This window comes from Hemicordylus capensis, chromosome 4 (genome assembly GCF_027244095.1).
Source record: "Hemicordylus capensis ecotype Gifberg chromosome 4, rHemCap1.1.pri, whole genome shotgun sequence".
NCBI classification, from domain to species: domain Eukaryota; kingdom Metazoa; phylum Chordata; class Lepidosauria; order Squamata; family Cordylidae; genus Hemicordylus; species Hemicordylus capensis.
The window spans coordinates 220,834,740-220,855,142 of NC_069660.1; the positions used below are offsets into that span (position 1 = coordinate 220,834,740).

The 20,403-nt window shown below is 41.9% G+C and overlaps 1 protein-coding gene across 7 annotated transcripts in view; it reads right to left on the minus strand.

Annotated features, from left to right (window-relative positions):
* The window catches only part of RIPOR2 (RHO family interacting cell polarization regulator 2), a 171,212-nt gene that overhangs the window by 85,623 nt on the left and 65,186 nt on the right, over positions 1-20,403 (minus strand). Inside the window, exon 1 of one of the 7 annotated variants that reach the window (XM_053246282.1) lies at positions 2,972-3,032. The exons of the other annotated variants lie outside the window; for them this stretch is intronic. The gene's annotated coding sequence lies outside the window, so the exon portion shown is untranslated. Of the gene's footprint in view, positions 1-2,971; positions 3,033-20,403 lie in introns of those variants that run through there. 7 annotated transcript variants of the gene reach the window in all.

Consider the following 20,403-nt stretch of genomic DNA (forward strand, 5'->3'; position numbering starts at 1 on the left):
ATCTATTCTATAACTACTGATTTCAAGGTAGCACAACCTTCTCCAGTTCCTTCAGATCAGGCTAGACACACAAGCAACCATATGGAAAAAATAGAGATGCTAAATGATATGAAATGAGAGAGAGAGAGAGAGAGAGAGAGAGAGAGAGAGAGAGAGAGAGAGAGAGAATGTATCTCTAAACAGTGGTTTCAAGTCTTTTATCTCACATGGGTTTTAATTTGCAGTCTGAGTGCTAGGAAAAGGCAATGTCTGCACAAAAGAAGTATGGGTACCACCTCCAGGAAAAACATGCAAACTGTGTACAACAACTGAAAAACAAATGAACATTTGCACATCCCAGGACAAAATCCATGTGTGCCTCACAGGTTGTGAAGGATGCACATATTGCTCATTGCTTGTCCTTTTAAAATTCACACAATCAGTGACCAGAAAAGCATTGGGCACTTACTTCCATAAATTTTAAAAGTAACAGATGGTAGCCTATCAATGATGGCTATAAGCGATCTCCAAGTTCAGAGATATGAACTTGGAGAGTATACTTCTGAATATCAGCAGCTGGGAATCAGCAGGAGAGGATGATTCACCTACATGTCTCACTTCTGTGTTTCCCAAAGGCATCTGGTTGGCCACTGTTTGAAATAGAATGCTGGACAAGATGGACCTTTGGTCTGATCCAACAAGGCCCTTCTTCTTATAATACTTAGCACTTGCATCATGCTTTTTGAGTACATAAAGAGACACTTCACATGTCAATCTGTACAACAACCCTGCAAAATAAGTAAATATCACCATATTGTAGCTGGGGTTGAGAGGGAGTGGCATAAGGTCACCCAATGAGTTGTTGGAAGAGGGAAGATCTGAACAGGGAAGTCCCAATTAAATTGCAGTCACCTAGCCACTCTGCTATACCAGCTCTCTAGGTAAATGATACACATGTGCCCATCATAACTGCTTTGGCTCATGTCTCTTTTTTTACAGGTGAACACAGGTGAGTAATGAGAACACACAACTTCTTTACAGCAGTGCTTTCCAACAACAGCATTCCAGCTCAGAAGTACTCCTTGGTCAATTGAAACAACAGCAAAGTCAACTCCTCTTTCCTTGCAGCAATGCTGGTTTTGATTTTACTCTTTAATTTACTTTACATTTTAACACTAGAGGTTGCACGTTCCACTTCTCCTGAAGTGTACATTTAGCTAGATCTTTTTAAAACAGGGAAAGAATAGTAGCAAGGCTATGTGTCCCCAAACTACTTGCTAAACGCAAGCAGTGGCTGACATTCAGACTAACCTGCCACAGTGCTTGACAGATCCCAGGTGCCATGGTTCCTAGACTATGATATTCAGCCTTCGATATTCAGAGGTAGAGTTAGTTAACATAATATTTGCTAAAGCAAATTTCTGTTTTATGTATATTATTTATAAAGGGGATAAAGATAATTCCATTTACCCTTCCCCTCCACAATGTCGGTCACTAAGTTGGTAATTTTGTCAAGTTATTGTCTGGCTCCTAAATCCATATGAAATTTGTCAAGCCCTGACTTACTGAATAGTACTACTCAGGACAGAGTGCATCTAAATGGACTACTTAATTTTATAAGACTACTCATAATACTTAGCACGTATACAAGTAATTTAGTCTGGATGTCAGCCATTGTGTCAAACCATTGAAGGCATCAAAAAGTTTAGTTACAGTTCAGGCATGTTTGATGATGAATTAAACATTCATCAAATTAAACATTCATTAAAATGTCCATTTAATCTAAATCTGCCTTCCTGCCACTTAAAAAGACATTCCTTCTTCCCCATTAGCACAAGAAGCTCAGTTCATCTTATTTTACAAGCCTGCGAGATTCACATGAAACTGGAAATTAGTCTGGTTTGACACATACAAATATGTTAAAACCTTAGCTGCTACCTTTGCACCCAACATACATGCTTTGATTTGCAATTAAATATTTACAGAATGTATCCATCATGTGAGAAACCTTTGAATGTAGTGCAGTGCTAATACCTGCTCATATCGCCCTTCCTCTTTTCTCTCTAGCTATGTGTGTGTCTTACCTAAAAGCTTCCACTGGTGAACTTTTCCAATACAATTTTGCAGTACTAAATGCAGAAAACCAATGTTGCCCATTTCTTCCTTTACTCTCTTCAATTATGTAACATTATGCCAACCCCTACCAAGAATCCCCAATAGAAGTTCTATAACTAACATCTGGATCCAACATTGCTTGTTCCAACCTGCCTTTTAGCATTGTTCATTGTCCCTGATGTTGCTGCTTTTGAAAGAATCAGTCATTTCACATGTATCTTGTTTTGCTAATTCAGTAGAAAATGCCAGAGAATGCTGCCTCCCTCCACAATTAGACAGGCATAAAAGCTTCAATTGTATTGCCACCGTGATAGTGCTACCATACCTATGAATTATTCACTCTATTGAAGTGTAATCTGCCGTTGCATTAGAAATAGGTCACTAAGGATGCTACCAAGTGCAAATCACAAACTGAGAAATACAAAAGCAAGGTTTGCCTTCAGTAGCAAAAAGAAAGGAACTTTTCCTCACTAAAGCCCATCTGTTTTAAATTAACTCTGGACTGCATTGCACTTTACATCAACACAAATGGGCTCTTCACAGACATTAGCAAGATACAATATTTGAATATTTTGCATCTATTAACTCTTCAAACAAGCACATGGGTGTCTAAAAGCATCCTTGTATTGCAATCTGTGTTGTGAACTCTTCTGCAATTTTGTATCAGAGTGAACATTAAGGACTCATTTGCAAAATATATTTGGGGAACAATTTATGATAATTATCATGATGTGAATGGTGGCAAAATATATGCTAACATTCTAAGAAACAATAATTATTTTTATCATCTGGTTAGGAATATATTATGATTTGTAATATCTAATGCAATGTTGTAATGCAGAGCTACAAATCAGAAAGTCCCAAGTTTGAATCTCACCTTTATCATGAATTTATTAGGTGACCAGCCCTCATCCAAATCAGTCAGCCTCAGCCTCCATCTTTAATATGGGGAAAACAATATTTACTTCACAGGTCTGTTGTAAGGATGACAACAAGGTAATATATGTGAAATACTCTGAACACTTCAAAGTAGGGGTGTGCAAGCCAGCTCAGTTAGGGCTGGACTTGACATTGAGCCGGCTCATCGGGTTCCGGGTCTAACTGGATCACCCTCAGGCCTGGTTCGTACTGAGCCGGCTCTGAACTATACTGGTAAAGGGGAATCTGGTGAGATATATGTATCCTCATAACAACCCTGTGAGGTAGATTTGCCTGAAAGATACATTGATCGGCCCAGAGTCACCAAGTGAATTCCATGGCTGAGCAGGGATTTGAACTCAGACCTCCCAGGTCCCAATCGTTATACCACAATAGCTCCCATAGTACCCTATGTTGGTGTTAGGGACCCACAAGGTTGCTGCACAACTTCTGGAAGTGTAGAGCGATGGTACAGCTGTGGAATGACTCAAACTGCTTTCAGGCAGTTGTGCAGTGAGTGCTCCTTCCATTGTGGCACTGCACAACTAACAGGAAGAGGTGTCAAGATATTCCACAGCAGCCCGGTCACAATACACCACTGGGGCTGCCTTTCATGCTGCACAGCAGCCCTGGTGTTGTGAAGCAGGGTTCACAAACATTTATAATCCAAAAAACTACAAAGCAAAAGAAAGGGCAGATAGACTAAAGCCAAACCAACACAAGACCCCCTAAAATCACACAAAGTATCTGTGATTTTTAGTACTTTATTTATTTAACAAATTTTTATACCACCCACAACCTGTGTCTCTGGGCAGTTTACAGTTCCAATCATTTAAACATTAAATGAATTAAATAATTAACATCATTTATACATTAAACTCATTAACATTAAAATCATTTTAAAACCCAACATTAAAATATTAAAACTATAAATCTAATTGAAAGCCTGGGTGAATAAATATGTCTTCAGTGCCTTTCAAAAAACTGCCAGAAATGGGTAGGCTCTTATTTCAACAGGGAGCATATTCCAAAGTCCAGGGAAAGCAATGGAGAAGGCTCATTCCTGAGTAGCCACCAAACAAGTTGGCAGCAACCGCAGATGAACCGTTCCAGATGATCTTAACAGGCAATGGGGATCATGGTGAAGAAGACGTTCTCTTAAATACCCAGGGCCTAAGCTGTTTACGGCTTTATAGGTAACATTGTATTTTGCCCAGAAACATATCGGCAGCCAGTGTAGTTCTTTCAACACAGGAGTAATATGGTCTCTCCTAGATGACCCAGAGACCAACCTGGCTGCTGCATTCTGGACCAACTGCAGTTTCTGGACTGCAGAAACTGGCAGCCCCACATAGAGCGCATAATACAGAATTATAGCTTGCAAGTAAAGAGGCAAAGAGGCACCTTTTAACGTGGTGATTCTCTTTATTTAGCAGGGGGAGAGTAACTGGCCCTATCTACCCCCATCACAGTACCTCCAGTGACTGTTGCTGGTGTCTATCTTATGTTTCTTCTAGATTGTGAGCCCTTTGGGGACAGGGATCCATCTTATTTATGTATTATTTCTCTGTGTAAACCGCCCTGAGCCATTTTTGGAAGGGCATTATAGAAATCGAATATAATAATAATAATAATAATAATAATAATAATAATAATAATAAGAAGAAGAAGAAGAAGAAGAAGAAGAAGAAGTAGTACCACTGATTTTAGGTCGTTCATCTCAAGAAAGCTAGTGTATGCCATTTGCATTTTCCCATGTATGAACTAACCCAATTCAACTTGAATTTTGCTTGCTGGCTAGACCCAACATACCACATCATCATCTTTCTTCAAGGTTGTGGAAAACTCTAGTTCACTTTGAAACAAGTTGTAGAAAGAATGCTGAGCAAGTTCCCCTGCTCAAAATAACATGAAGAGCTCGTTGTGACATGGAATGATCAATACTGTTCAACAGTGTTGAACTGGAACAACAGGAAGGAACCACATTGCAGTACTGGCTATGCTGCCAATGTAGCATCAGAACAGAACCCAAGAGCCATTTTATACTTAACACAAAATAAGGCTGTAGACTGAGGTGCACTAACATACCAGGGAGAAAGGAGCCCTCTCATTGACATACCTGTTTTCTAAAAGTAAGACATCCTTAAACTTGAGAACATTCTCAAATATACCCAGCACACACAGTCTAAAGTGGTGCAATCCAGAATTCCACTACACATCTTAGTCTATCATCTCAGTCTGCTTCAACTGGCTCAGCAGCAACAACTGCATATGGGAGGAGGCAAATTTCAATGACTTCCCCTTCTCCCAGACACACTCTGTGCCACATGAAAATATGTCCCTGAGAGTCACACTGCCAGGGATGTAGCTATAATTGAGCAGATGGGTTCAAAGTACCCAGGCCCCCAAGCTCCTGAGGGACCCCCAGCTCCACCCCTCCCTATTTTCTTCATTAACTCCCTCATTCCAAGGGGCCATCCATGAGGGGTGAACATGGGTCCCCTCTACCCTAGCTACACCCCTGCACACTGCCCTCAGAGACATATTTTCAGGTGGTGCAGACCACTTTCAGGGGAACAAGAAGACATCCCTCACTATGTGAGCACCACTGCAGCATTATGTTAGGAACTCAGCAGCAGCACAGCTGCTTCTCGTGTAGTATTGGTGTTTCCTTAGCCTGGATGTCAGTTGGAGGCAGCAGCTCATTAGGGAGGTTACTGTCTCCCCAAGTACAGATTTTCAGAGGGATTGGTCTCTGCTTTCATCACATTCCTGCAAAATTCACTTTGTCATGTTTGAAAGACTTTTTAAATTCTGACCTCTATTCTTATCCAGATAAAATAATTAAAAGAATACATGGACTTGAAGTACAACTGATCTCATCCACAAGGGTAGGTGTCCCCCCCACCCCCCGGTACTGGTTTTTCTCTTCTTAAAATTTAAAAAAATATGCAATTTGTGCTATCAACATTTTTAGGTGATGATAAATTTCCCCTCCATTGTGGCAGAAGAAAAGAACTCACAAGTAGCCTTGATGGAATGGTACATTCCAATTTCTCAAAATGCTTAGCAACTAGAACTGGCTGAGCAATCTTTAAGCATGCCATGCACGTTTCTGAGCATGAAGAGTTCTATGTTCTCCAATTAATATGCCTGAAAAACACCTGGAAACCTGTTGCATTTTAACAAAAGAGTCAAAAGCCGGATTTGTGAAAAGACAATAAATGCAAATGCAATGATGAGATTGAATGGAACAGGCACTACAGTTTGCTGGTTCTCTGAGGTTTTTTTCTCAGAGAGAGAGAGAGAGAGAGAGAGAGAGAGAGAGAGAGAGAGAGAAGGAGGAGACTACTCCATTGTTCGTGAATAATTATTTTTCAGGATGACTTGTTCTGTGGAGTTAAGCATCTTTCACTTCGCCTGGATAATAAACCAGGGTTGTGTGTATTCTTATCATGTAGGTGAGCGTGTATTCGGACTCAGGCACAGAACCATGAGGCCTAAAAATCTCATTTTTAAAGCAAAAGCAAGACCAGCAGTAGCAACAGGTTTCTAGTTCACATGTTTATGGAAAATGCTTGAAAATATGGAAAGAGCATCTGCTAGAAAGTTAAGGTATCAATTCTCTTCCTAGGCTAAAGAGCAGGTTAAGATAGCCGATCTCTTCCTAGGCACCCAACTTCTATGCCACTCTGCCCCCCTTGCCCATTGTCTCGTGCCTTCCTTTGACTGTCCTCCACAACCATGTGCTTGTACAAGTTTTTCTATTTTCTGTAAAATTCCTAGCAATGTCAGTAGCACAGGTTTAGAGAAGGGTGAGAGCATGGATATTTCTTATTTTTATTGGCAAGACTAATTATTTTTGCAAGGGCAAAAATGAACAGTAGGCAAGACACTTAACATGCTACACAAGTGATCTCAAAACAATCTGTAGTATTATTAGGGTAATGTGGCTGAACTGGGGCTGGTCAGGAAACAAGAAAAATTAAGTTTAGAATTTGGAAGTGAGATGTAATGAAATAATATTAAATGGTATTTCTCCTTCTGGCTTCTCTGATATAACTAAGTACTACTGGTTCCATTTGCTCATGTACACATTCTGATTGCCATGAAATTTAGGACCAACAAACAGAAGTACTTTTTCACACAATGCATAATCAACTTGTGGAATTCTCCGCCACAAGATGTGGTGACAACCAACAACCTGGATGGCTTTAAGAGGGGTTTGGATAACTTCATGGAGAGGTCTATCAATGGCTACCAGTTGGAAGGCCATAGGCTACCTCCAGCCTCAGAGGCAGGATGCCTCTGAATACTAGTTGCAGGGAAGTAACAGCAGGAGAGAGGGCATGCCCTCAACTCCTGCCTGTAGGCTTCCAGCGGCATCTGGTGGGCCACTGTGTGAAACAGGATGCTAGACTAGATGGGCCTGATCCAGCAAGGCTGTTCTTATGTTCTTATTGCATTTACTACTGACAATGTAGCACTTGTCATAACAATAATCAGTTAAGAGGAGGTAAAGCACAGGTAATCACAGATGTTGTTGGTTCTTGGTCATGAAAGGCATGATCTCTCCCTCCTTCTCCTGAGATTCTGAGAACAGAACATCAGGTAAGCCAGATCAGCAGACTATGTTAGCAGGGCTGAAGGCTTACATGGTACAACTGTCACATGGAGACTGCATAAAAAGGTTCTCTGAGTAATCATGCTGGTCTGGTAGCATGTTGCACTGTTCTCCACAGCCCTACTAGAGATTCAAAAGGTTGAAACCAGGACCTTCTGCATGCAAAGCACATGCTCTGTGACTGAACTAAAACCACATTTTTAACTACTAGCACAGGGCTTAATGATTCTCTTTACCACATGGGATGAGCCCTCCTGGATCAAACCAAGGGTCTGTCTAGTCCAGTATCCTGTTACCAGAGGGTTTCTGTGTCAGCAACACTAGGAAAGCTATAAATTGCAAAGGTGCAATGAAGAGACACCGCATGAAGGCTCTTCCAAGTGGTAACAGTATTAAGGAGAAATTCTCAGAGTGGTTTACAAAGCAAAAGAAATTAAAGTCCTGTAGGACAGATATAATGTGAAGATAATATGCAGAAGAAGAGATAATACACCTCCCACAAGATTTGGATTTCAATTCAGGACACTGCAGATTATACCAACCACTTTTTAGTTGTGAAATATTGAATGAAATAGGTCTCGGGCAGTTCTGCCCTATTCCCTCCTCCAGCTCCATTTACAGCACCAAGTATAAAACCGGGAGGGGGGGGGGGGAAGCTGGACAGCTCCATCATGACATGCATAAGGGGAAATCCCACTGCCGCTGCCCCTAGCAGGCACAAGTCTGCAACAGCAGCATTAAATGCTCAGGAGCCACACACTGTATTTGGGATCCGGTGCCAGGGGCTGGCAGCTACCCGGCCCCAGCTCCACCTCACTCCACGCTGAAGATGTCCCCTTGCACTGCCCATGTGCGCGACGCAGGAGTTGGCCTGCAGCACTAGACAAGCAGCATCGCTGGCTGCTGCTCCTTTGATAGAAGAGGCAGTGAAATCCCATCGCCAGCGCTAGAGCAAGGGGATGTTATTAAAAACAGCACTGTGCTTTACGCCAGCCCTTACCAGACCATAAAATTTACAGCTTAGGATCAGCCACTTAGTGATTACGTTTCTAAAATGTATGAATTGCTAGTATGTGTTACAGTAACAATCCTTTTCTATAAAGGTAAAGTTGTGCTGACGAGTCGGTGTTGACTCGAGGCAACCACAGAGCCCTGTGGTTGTCTTTGGTAGAATACAGGAGGGGTTTGCCATTGCCTCCTCCTCTCACACAGTATGAGATGATGCCTTTCAGCATCTTCCTATATCACTGCTGCCTGATATAGGTGTCTCCCATAGTCTTGGAAACATACGAGCAGGAATTCGAACCAGCAGCCCCTTGCTCCCTAGGCAAGTTACTTCCCTGGTGTGCCAGAGTGACATTATTCTATCAACCAGTTAGAACACAGATGTTTGGGTAGGGTGGGGGGGGGGGGAGATAATGCAGCACTAGAAATAATCCTTGTTATTTATCATCTTGGCATAGATGAATAGAATCCGTTTTTTAATGTAAGACCCCAAATACTATTAGCAGCATTTCAAGTGATTAGTGACAGCAGCCACTAATGCTAATCATTGGCTTGTGTTTCTATTAAGCTAACCTCTCCTGCTTTGTGATAACTAGTGGGAATGGAAGGGGACAAAGAAAAAGGGCAAGAAGCACGGGTGCCAAGTAATGAGGATGTTAATCTGGATATTAGCCAATGTCAAAATTCCCACTTATTTTAACAAAGCTAGACCGTGCCCAGTATACACTGAAAAAATAGCTTCAAGGTCCAGAACTCTGTATTAAAACAGTGCAACTATTGCACCTACTAGAAAACTGAACTCATGGCTGAGAAAAGCTGGTATATTAGACAAATTTGTACATGCATTTAATTTCTATATGTTATTTAGCTGGATTTATTTTTATGTATGGTGAATATTTATATACCACTTTTCAACAAAAGTTCTCAAAGCGGAGAATACGTAGAATATGGTTCTTCTTTTAGGGATGAAGGAGTGAGAGGAAGGTCAAAACAACATAACGGATTCAGCAGGGGTATATATGTATTACAAGGATGATGCTGTGGTTCCATAGTGACACTGAAGTGATTAGTAAAGTAGCACCATGCAATGGACTGTGGAAGCTGTGTGAAATAAAACCAGTTTCTCATTAGGTAACATGGCATACATAGGGGCCGGGGGTCATTTTTCTTTACACATATTTAGGGGGGGAAAGTTGAGATATGCTAGTGTGGGAGGGGGAAGCAGTTTAGAATTGGTAGACTTTGCAGAGAGTGAACAGTGGTATGCAACATAAATAGATACTTGTGGTGTGTCATCATGGTGTCACATCTCCGGATGTCTTCTGCAGGATTTTGTAGCGATTCAACTACCTGCAAAGCCCATCTAATCAGAGATTACACTGGGATGAATGGGCACACATCAGCAGCTATGCATACATAAGAATAGCTTTGCTGGATCAGACCCAAGGCCTATCTAGTCCAGAATCCTGTATCACACAGTGGCCCACCAGATGCCTCCGGGAAGACCATATTTATATGCCACCAAAAACCTATGTCTCTGGGTGGTTTACAATAGGCAAGAGATGAAGGCGTGTCCCCTCTCCTGCCGTTGTTCCCTTGCAACTGGTATTTAGAGGCATCCTGCCTCTGAGGCTGAAAGTAGTCTATAGCCATCAAGACTAGTAACCATCAATAGGCCTGTCCTCCATGAATTTGTCTAAGCCCCTTTTAAAGCTATCCAAGCTGGTGGCCATCACCACATCCTGTGGCAAAGAGTTGCACAGTTTAATCATGTGCTATGTGAAAGAGTACTTTCTTTTGTTGGTGCTTGTACCATATCACTTTGAATTCTTTTCAAGACTATTTATCTTCAAATCATCAAGACACCTGGCTCATCAGCAAAAGCAATATTAATAAAATTTTCACAAATAAGGATTAAGAGAGGAGTTTTTTCTGGATCTAATTCCTCAACTGAGTCAGTATTATAATTAGTTATTGGGGCTGCAAACCATCAAAGCAATGATTTTCTTCAGAGGGACAAAAACGTTCTTGATGCTTCTTCCTCCCCTTCAGGAGGAAGAGGCTGCCATTGTCCGAATTAGATGAGGAAACAAGATGAACAAGACATGTTAGGTCAGGAAGGGAGAGAGAGAGAAAGAGAGGGGGGGTGGGGAGAAAGAAAAGAAAAGAAAAAGAAAACAAACAAACATAGAGGGCATATATGATGGATGGCACATGATCAGCAAAGTCAAATGTTGTGGTAAGCATAGTGTTGCACTTGTGCAATGTACCTAAGAGTGATGTGTACAAAACAAAATCTCAGCATACAGTATCTACATTATGTTTGCTTAAATTACTGCTAAATGGGCAAAGAAGCACCCTTTAAAATGGTGACTCTCTTATATTTAGCAGGGGGAGAGCAACTGTCCCCAACTCCTCATCCAACCACAACACAACATCTTTGCAGTGGCTGTTGCTGGTGTCTTCCTTGGGTTTCTTTTTAGACTGTGAGTCCCTTTTGGGACAGGAAACCTTTTTCTATGTAAACCACTTTGAGAACTTTTTTTTTTTTGCAAAACAGTATATAAGTATTCTTTTTGATAAAATAATGTCAGCATATATTTTGGCTTATTAGCATGATGGGAACTGCCACATTTGATTCATAGTAGATGCAGTACATAAGAAGAGCCCAGTTTGATCAGACCCAAAGATACATCTAGTTTGGCATCCTGCCCATAGGATGGGAAGCCCAGAAGAAGTGCATGGAGGTACTTCCTCCATTCCTCCCTCCGCCATTGTTTACCCTCATCAACTGGTATTCAAGTGGCATAATGCCACTTGCTAATACCCCTGCTAACTTGGCAAAGAGGCACCTTTTAGTGTGGTGATTCTATTTATTTAGCAGGGGAGAGTAACTGGCCCTATCCAGCTCCAGCACAGTACCTCCAGTGACTGTTGCTGGTGTCCATCTTATGTTTCTTCTAGATTGTGAGCCCTTTGGGGACAGGGATCCATCTTATTTATTATTCCTCTGTGTAAGCCACCCTGAGCCATTTTTGGAAGGGCGGTATACAAATCAAATCAAATCAATCAATCAATCAATCAATTAATCAAGCACCTGACTATTGAAGTCTCATATTGTTAAAAGCTATGCTTATTCTACCTGGCTCCCAGGAGCCTCCCTGTTTGCAGTTGCATCTCCAGGCTTGGAGATTGCACTTTGGATATGCCCAGAAGCTGCACCGCAATGTGAGCTCTCAATTCATGGTACACATGGGGACAAGTCACTTAGTTGGCACTGGGCTAGTTACCCCTAGATTTGGCTGCAAAGCGAATTGGGATGGGGATAAGATGTACCCCACCTCCCCATGTGGGAGCCCCAACTAAGTAGACTTTAGAGTTAACTATAGCAAGTTAACTGGTATCCAAGGCCCCTCTAAACTTAGAGTGAACCACCTCACTCCTCTCATGCCTTTCACAGGAGATAACAACACGCTAACAAGCCGATTATGCCAAACAGGAAGAAAAGTAGATAAGGTAGTGAAGTAATGCTCTCCCCATTACAAAGGAGATGAGTCAGTGACGTAGCCCTCTAGTTACCATTGAAATTATTGATAGGATTACAGAAGAACCCAGCATGATACTCTTTTGTGCACCTGCATACTCTGATTTTCATCACAATCAGCCTTGCACACAAAAGGCAATCCCCACATTGTTACTCCCAGGAAGAATTCCATCCAGGTCCACCCTGCCCCCCCTAATCAGCCAAGTACAACATTAGGAATGTACCTCCAAGGCACATTTTGGGATATAAGTACCCCAGTTCCATGACCCAGTGTGTTCCTTTTACTTGGGACTCCATTGCAACAAGCACTCTCTTGTTCTCCTTTGGTCTTGCCACCTGGGACTCCAACAACTGAGCTTCATGCCCCCTTGTATGCTATACCTGGGACTCCGTCCTGTGCTCTCTTGCACCCTGAAAAGAGCTCGAAATCACTATCTGGATCGGTTCTTTTACTGATCCATCCAACTTGCCTCGTACCCATAGGAAGCTGGACCCACAGAGAACCCCTTCTTGTGGGCACCCCTCCCTCTACTAATCTCCGCAGCTCTCCTGCTTCTCCGCCATGCTGAAGGAGCAAGATCCTGTAGCCCAGAAGCCCCGTTGTCCAGATCAGGTGAAGGTGAACGCTTGCCCCACTCTTGGGTCCTTTCCTCTATCTTTCTCTTAAATCCAAGCTACCCCCAACTCTATCTCAAGCCTCTTTCTCTTGCCCACCCGGGAACTCACACATTTAGGACTTTAAGCTAAAATGCCTCATTGCAGTTGATTGATTTAGAAACGTACTTTATTGCTCTTGAAAGTTAGAAATGCCTTACCATAGTTAATTTGCTTAGTGACAAATTTTTATTGCTTTAATCACACAATTCTCTTTTCTGTACCCCCCCCCAATAAATTCTTATTTTGATTTTGAAACTATATCCTGCCTCACTCCAGTCATTTCTTGAGTCCAAACAATTGCACATATTAAAACTGGTGGAGCTTAGCCCCTTTAAGAGCTAATTCCCCCACAAAGCCTGAACATTGGGGTGCTGACCAAATAACCCTGGGCCAGTTCCATTAACAATATAGATATCCCTGCTAACTTGGCAAAGAGGCACCTTTTAATGTGGTGATTCTCTTTATTTAGCAGGGGGAGAGTAACTGGCCCTATCCACAGTGACTGTTGCTGGTGTCTATTTTAGGTTTCTTTTTAGGTTGTGAGCCCTTTGGGGTCAGGGATCCATCTTATTTATATATTATTTCTCTGTGTAAACTGTCGTGAGCCATTTTTGGAAGGGCGGTATAGAAATCAATTTTATAATAATAATAATAATCATGACTAGTAACCATTTATAGATTTTGCTCCACAAATCTGTCTAATCCCCATTTAAAGCCATCTAGGCTAGTGACAATCACCATATCTTGCAGCAGCAAATTCAGTTTAGTTTTATTTCAGTCTCTGACCAGCCCTACAAAGTAGACAGATACAACTTTAAATATTAATAACAATTCGTCCTAAAGTATAACAATTGGATTAGGTATTAGAGTCTGATTCTACTGGCCACCACACAACTTTTGGCTACATTATATGTAACATCAGAGTTATGGTCAGCAAAAAGAAAACAATAAAACTCATCTGAACGTCCTGGAAAATTTCTTAGTAAAGGAGTGGCAGCAAATTCATAGATTAATTATGTACTATGTGAAGTCATGATTTTGGGGTTGCGACAAGATCACCAGACACAAAGCAACAGAAAGGGAAGGTGGGGCAGCTTTAACCATACCAGTCCCATTACTGACCCAGGCTTGCAGAGCAAGGGACTTATTTATTTTATATGTCACTTTTATTTTAATCTGAGAAATACTCCTCATTCAAGACCAATGGTGGAACCATTTCTTGGAGTTAGAAGGGCAATGATATTTCTTGCAATTAGGGATTTAAAGAGTTTAAAAGTTCTTTAGTATTGACCTGAAGCATGTCTTGACAATGGAGATTGGAGACAACTGTAAGAAGCAGATGCTGACCTATCTGGAAGGAGACAGCATCAATCACTTCAGTTTAGGAATGGGATGTGTTTTTATCCTCAACTCCACTTTAATTGCAGTCCTGTTGACAAGAGACAGGGTAGCAAAGACTAGGAGGGCCTATTCAGAAACATGACTATATCCCAATTAAACTTACTTCCAAACCTTGTATGAATAATTGCTCTTTTGCAGGGTGTTTTTTTTTTTTTGAGGGATATATTTTATAGCAGTTATAAAGTTTTACTTACTGATTTACTCCAACCACTTGTATTATGTCATGGAATTTAATAGTGAGGGAGGAGTACTAAGCAGAATCGATTGCAAAAGCATTTTGTTATAATTCAACATAGCCTGGAAACAGTTGCACAAACTTGTCATTTTGTTACTTCCTCTTGAGTACAGTAAGAGGAGAGGAAGGAAAAAGGCCAGGAATGGTGCAACAGCATCCTGCAACATCAGTGCAGTTTATTTGAACTAGATCGCTTATTACATTTTTGATGAGACTCCTCACTAGATCTGAATCTTGGTAGACACTGCTCATATCCCCACACAGCCATACCACATGAAATCATTTTTCTGGTTACTTGCAGTAAATATTTTAATGAATGAACTTCCATTTTTGACATTTATCGTGTCAGGTGGAAGGCTTCAAGACCAACAGCCTCCTTATGTTGTAAATATTAGCTGTCGACATATATAGTAGATGTTGATAGCAAATAGTGAATAGATGAGATCTAATGAAAATGAAGGTGAGAACCCTGAAAAAATGAAGAGGTAGGTAGAACAACTCAGTGTGACTTCACCACATTGAAAATGAATATATGGAATTTGGGCTTCAGGTAACTAGCAAGTAGGGGGAACATATGGAACTAGGGTTGCCAACACTATGTTGGCTGAAACTGAGACAGGGACTCTGGGGGGTGGGGCACGGCCACCTGGGGGTGGGGCTTATCTGGTATTTTTTTAACTTTTAAAGCTGCCGCGGAGTGGCAGTGGAGTGGAGTGGCGGCGAGAGCTCTCCTGCCTCCCAAACTATGTGAATGGCTGCCACTGCTCTCTGGGGCAGAGCGCACTGTAGCTGAAGGAACATTTTTCAGATATGTTAGCAATCTAATGTCAAGGCCCAGGTTCAAACATTACCTGGGGCCTTTGCAAGGTAGAGTAGTAATCATGTGAAAAGGGCCTCCACACAGTTGGGCATTCAGCTGGACATTATGTTATCTGCATGGTGGTGGAGGGATGTGCATCATTCAGCATGTGAAGGTCCCAAGCAATGTATGAACCAGGGCAAAGCTTGTAGAGACAATAAAGCAGCTCTGGTTTGTGTCCATGCAAGCTTATTTCAAGGACTAGATTCTTTTTCAGTCTGTATTGAAGAAGTGTGTGTGGGGGGACTTTCCACCCATCTGCATTCCACGGGAAGGGGAGGATGCTCTTAGATGGCAGAAGAGGCATATGAGGAGCATCATATTCAACAGAGCTTCAAATCTATCTCAAGACGCATTATGTTCAGAAGGGACCTATATAAATTCTGCTATGAAATGTATATTATACAGGAAATCTCAGTTGCCTTGGTGATGAACTGCAGGGCGTTTTACTTTCTTTTCATTGGTGTTCAAGGTGTTCCATATGCATTCATTTACTCTGGGAATGTGAGATAAACTAAAGCGATAGGTAGAATGGTGATGAACTGTGAAAGCTTTCAGGATAAATTGCTCTCAGCCTTCTAACAAGTCAAATAATTTGCAGACTGGGCTGCTTTAGAGTCAATGCTCCAGTGATTTTGTAGGGAAAAGAGAGATGGTTGAATTTCAGTTTGTACGTGTGTGTGTGTGTGTGTGTGTGTGTGTGTGTGTGTGTGTGTGTTTTAAAGCAGAATGTATATACATACATGTGATTTTGTCAAAAACAGGACTTCTCACAAAATTCATGTTTATTTTAAATTCATATGATTTAGTCTTATAAACATATCAGTTTGATACATTATTAATGAAAGAATCAAAGTTCCAGGGAGTATTTTTTAAAGATTGCCTGATGTCATTGTTGTTGGGAAGATAATTTTGGGATCCAAGTAGTTCTGCTGTCTGGGAAACAAAGTGTTGGTAGTGACAGTGGTAGTAATATAAGAAAGTCAGTGTAAATATTCCTCAGCATGGTCTCTTCAGAGTTTAAATGAAGCATTATTGCTTTCTGACAAATTAAAATACCTCTAATCTACAATTTAAAAACTTGAAGCCTTAATATGGGGGGGAAATCATCGAATCCTGGTCAATAACTAGTTTTATGAATGATTTTGAGAAAGGGTGATATGGCAGTGGCGTGCCAGATCACAAGCCTTCTTCCCTAAAACTGGCTTACCCCAAGTCCCTCTGCCATAATTCATACTCTCTCTATATCCTTCTTTCACTTCTGGATTGATATCAGGAAACGAGAGGGAGGGTAGGTGACAATTCTCACCTCAGGATGTCAGATGGGAGTCCACAGGTCGGAAAATTGCTTACAGCTACCCTAGAAGATAGCCACCTTAAGTGGTGCAGCGGGGAAATGCTTGACTAATAAGCAGAAGATTGCCGGTTCGACTCCCCGCTGTTCCTACATTGGGCAGCAGCGATCAAGGAAGATGCTGAAAGGGATCATCTCATACTGCGTGGGAGGCAGCAATGGTAAACCCCTTCTGTGTTCTACCAAAGAAAACCACAGGACTCTGTGGGCGCCAGGAGTCAAAATCGACTTGACAGCACACTTTACCTTACCCGAGAAGATGGAAGGTATCAGAAATTCAGTTCTAGTCAGATGAGCATTGCCTTGATGAGATGACCACCATCAGTATCCTCCAGAACCACTATATTAAGACTTTAGCTTAGGGCCCAGAACAATCCAACTCCCTCACTGATGCTTAGGCTCTACCATAAAGCATTGTCCACCAATAAGGGCTTCACAGTTATGGACTGTTTGGATGGTATGAAGTCATTGATTTGGGTAAGCTGAAAACTTCCCCTCAAGCAGCAGATCAGCAGCATTTCTTTGCCTTGACAACTACATTAAAATGGTATATAATGAGGTGCATATGAAATACACACAGAATGGTTTGCTGGCTGCTCGTTGATCATCCCTGGCCTTAAAGATCAGAGAAGACACACAGTCATTATCAAGTCATGCAGTGTCTAATGAATTCTTAGGAAAAAACCGTTTATGCACACATTCATAAAACATTTATGATTTTTTGGTCACTTGCAAGATGGAGCTGCTTAATATTTCTGTTATCTTTTCATGCATGCTTATGTTTTTGAAGATCTATCTTTTAAAATGGAAGTTTAATCACTGGAATTTTTAGGAAATTGTTGGGGCACATGTACGGGCACATGTACCCCAGCCTTAGACTTAAAAGGTACCAACCCAGAAGTATGTGGAATTTAGGCCTGTGTCTGGTTCCATTTTATTAAGACAGGAATTAATGCCTGGACTCAGGGTGAATGGACACCCAGATCTGCCTGGGTAATGCTTGGTAAATGATTTGTAAAGGCAGGGGAATCTAGCATTGTTTATCAGTGTTTGTGGAATTCACAAGAGACTCAATGGGTCAGGCTTAATTACCAGTCTCACACTGTTGAAATTATCCCTTTTTCCTCACTGACAGGATGCTTCTGCATCAGTCAAATGTATTGATTAACTCGTCTCACACATGTATCCCTTTTTATGTTACTTTAAATATTCTCTTGTTATAATTACACACTAGATAGAGGTACACAAGAAATAATGTAATTGCTGTCTCACACAAATAGAATTAATTCTCTCACTAACTCCTGACTTTTAACACCTTTTGGGACCAGGCTAGCAAAATCTGGGACAAGAGAAAAGGCCCATTTGCAACTCAGAGATGCAGATTTGCTTTGGGCAATGTCCCCTCCTCAAGATAGCAGCTAACAGAAGATGGGATTATGATCTCCCTGGACTGCCTGAATAATTAAAAAGACATTATCCAGAAGATAACAGCAAGTTGTCACCTTTTGGGGACCCAGGAAAAGATGAGGAGATTTGAACAGACTCTATGAGAGATCAAAGGAAAATACAACTATAAAGAATGAGGCTATTGGACAGAGAGCTAGCAATCTTGTGCCTACAAGCAAGAGCTGCTCACGAGCAATCCAAGGGTTTGCTGCCCAAGCCGCGGGGCTAGAGGCAGGAACTCTTCCCATGGGAGAAGGGACTGTTTGTGACTTCTGCTGCGCAGTGAGAAGTCAAGACTTCCCCAGCCATGGTGCTCTGACTCTCAGCCGTGCTCTGAGCAAACTGCATGCTTGATCCAAAAGCTCCTGTCTCCAACCAACAGCTTCTCTCCTTCAGCTGAAAGATCCACCGCTTTCAAGCCACTGATCCTGGTAATATGCCACCCCACAAGCCTTGGATTCCTTCATCCTTTCCCTGCATTCTCCCCCCTCACTTTCCCTCTACTAATTCCTGATCTCCCCAAACCATGCCAGCCCTCAGCTTTCCTTACCCCACCCCCTTTTCGGTCTATATCTGGATTCTTTCAGGCTCTAGGAAGATTTAATACACACACATATGTTAGTTAGGAACACTGGGTGAGTATTGTTGCTGGCTAGAGTTGAAATACTATTAGTAATACTGATAGGATGTTCTGCTTTTTGCGTAGCTTGATTGATGTTATTCTTTTATACTCAATAAAGCCCATTGAATCATTTAGGATTGGTTTGATCTCCTTTCTTCCTTGCACCCAGATCCTACATGGTCACTATATAAAAGAACTTGGTCACTTGGTGACACTATGAGACAGGCCTAATTTTGTATGCTGGCTTATGAGCATATTTAGTATATAAATCAGGCCTGGACCACAACAAAATGAACTTTTTTGAGAGAGAGAGAGAGAGAGAGAGAGAGAGAGAGAGAGAGAGAGAGGAGTAGGGGCATGGCTACCAGTGTTCAATGGACACAGGCTGCCATGCCTTCAGAGGTCCTGCCCTGCTGCTCCTCCCCTCCCACTGCTTGCCCCTTGCCCCCACCATCTGCATCCTGCCCTGCTGCTCCTCACCACCACTGTTCCTTGTCCCCGCTGATCAGTAGCCAGTTTGCACAGCAGTGGGAGGTGTTCCATGGCTTCTCTCCTTGCTCGAATGAGGTGAGAAGCCATGAACCCCTCAGCGCTGCACAAGCCAGCTAAGAAATGGAAGGCACACATGTACCCAGCTGCCTGGAAACACAGCAATAAGGGGTTCTATGGCTTCGCTCGTCGTTCAAGCAAGGAGAGAAGTCATGGAACTGCCTGCACACACTGCTGTGTGAACTGGCTAACAAGAGGTGGGGGGAAGGAGCATCAAGGCAGGAAACAAGCAGTAGGGACAAGGAGTGGTGGAGGGAAGCAGCAGCAGGAGTAATGATGGTGGCAGTCAGTAAACAAAGGGGCGGGGCAATATTCCCTGACCTTGCTACGCACCTGGAGAAAAGAATCCATATATGGGAACGTAGGTTTCCTGAAGCATTATGAACTATTAACTATATTTCTGGATAACAATATATGGATTTATTTTCAACTGCCAAGTTTAACATGTATTTCATCTGTATTTTCATTGATTTAAAGTAAAAGGACACCTCAATGTCCTAAATGCTCTTTTAATAGCAATGTATGTTCTTTGCACCTTAATCTCATTTACATCCAAGACCTCAACCTATGAAATACTTACTGAGCTTCAAAGAATGAATTCATAATGCAGTGGGAAAATGCAACTTATAAATTTTTAAACTATACCATTCGAATTCAATGCAATTACAAGCCTGCAGGGAGTTTCTCAAAAGAAGGCAAAGCAGAACATGGCTGCCTGACCCAATAAGCAAATCAGCTCTAGGCAACAAATCACCTCTGGGAACTAGTAGCAAGACCCAGAGTCCTTTGGAACTTCTTCCCCAAGGGAAGAGGCCCAACTTTTGGCATTCAAAAGGCATGTATGTAAAAACTTCCCTGATGCAAAAGGCGCTTAATGTTGCTTAATGTGGTATTTTAGTAGGTGTGATATAATGGGTACTTCCAGCTAGCTATAGAGATTGTTTGAGAGCCAACGTTATTTCAAACAAATGATATGATTGTTAGCATTTCTTACCTTTGCAGCTCCTAGCCACCTGTGCCTCTTGTCTAGGTCCATTCTCTCCCCCAGATCTCCTCCTCTTCTCAGATTCTTGCCTCCGACCTTCTTTTCTCCCC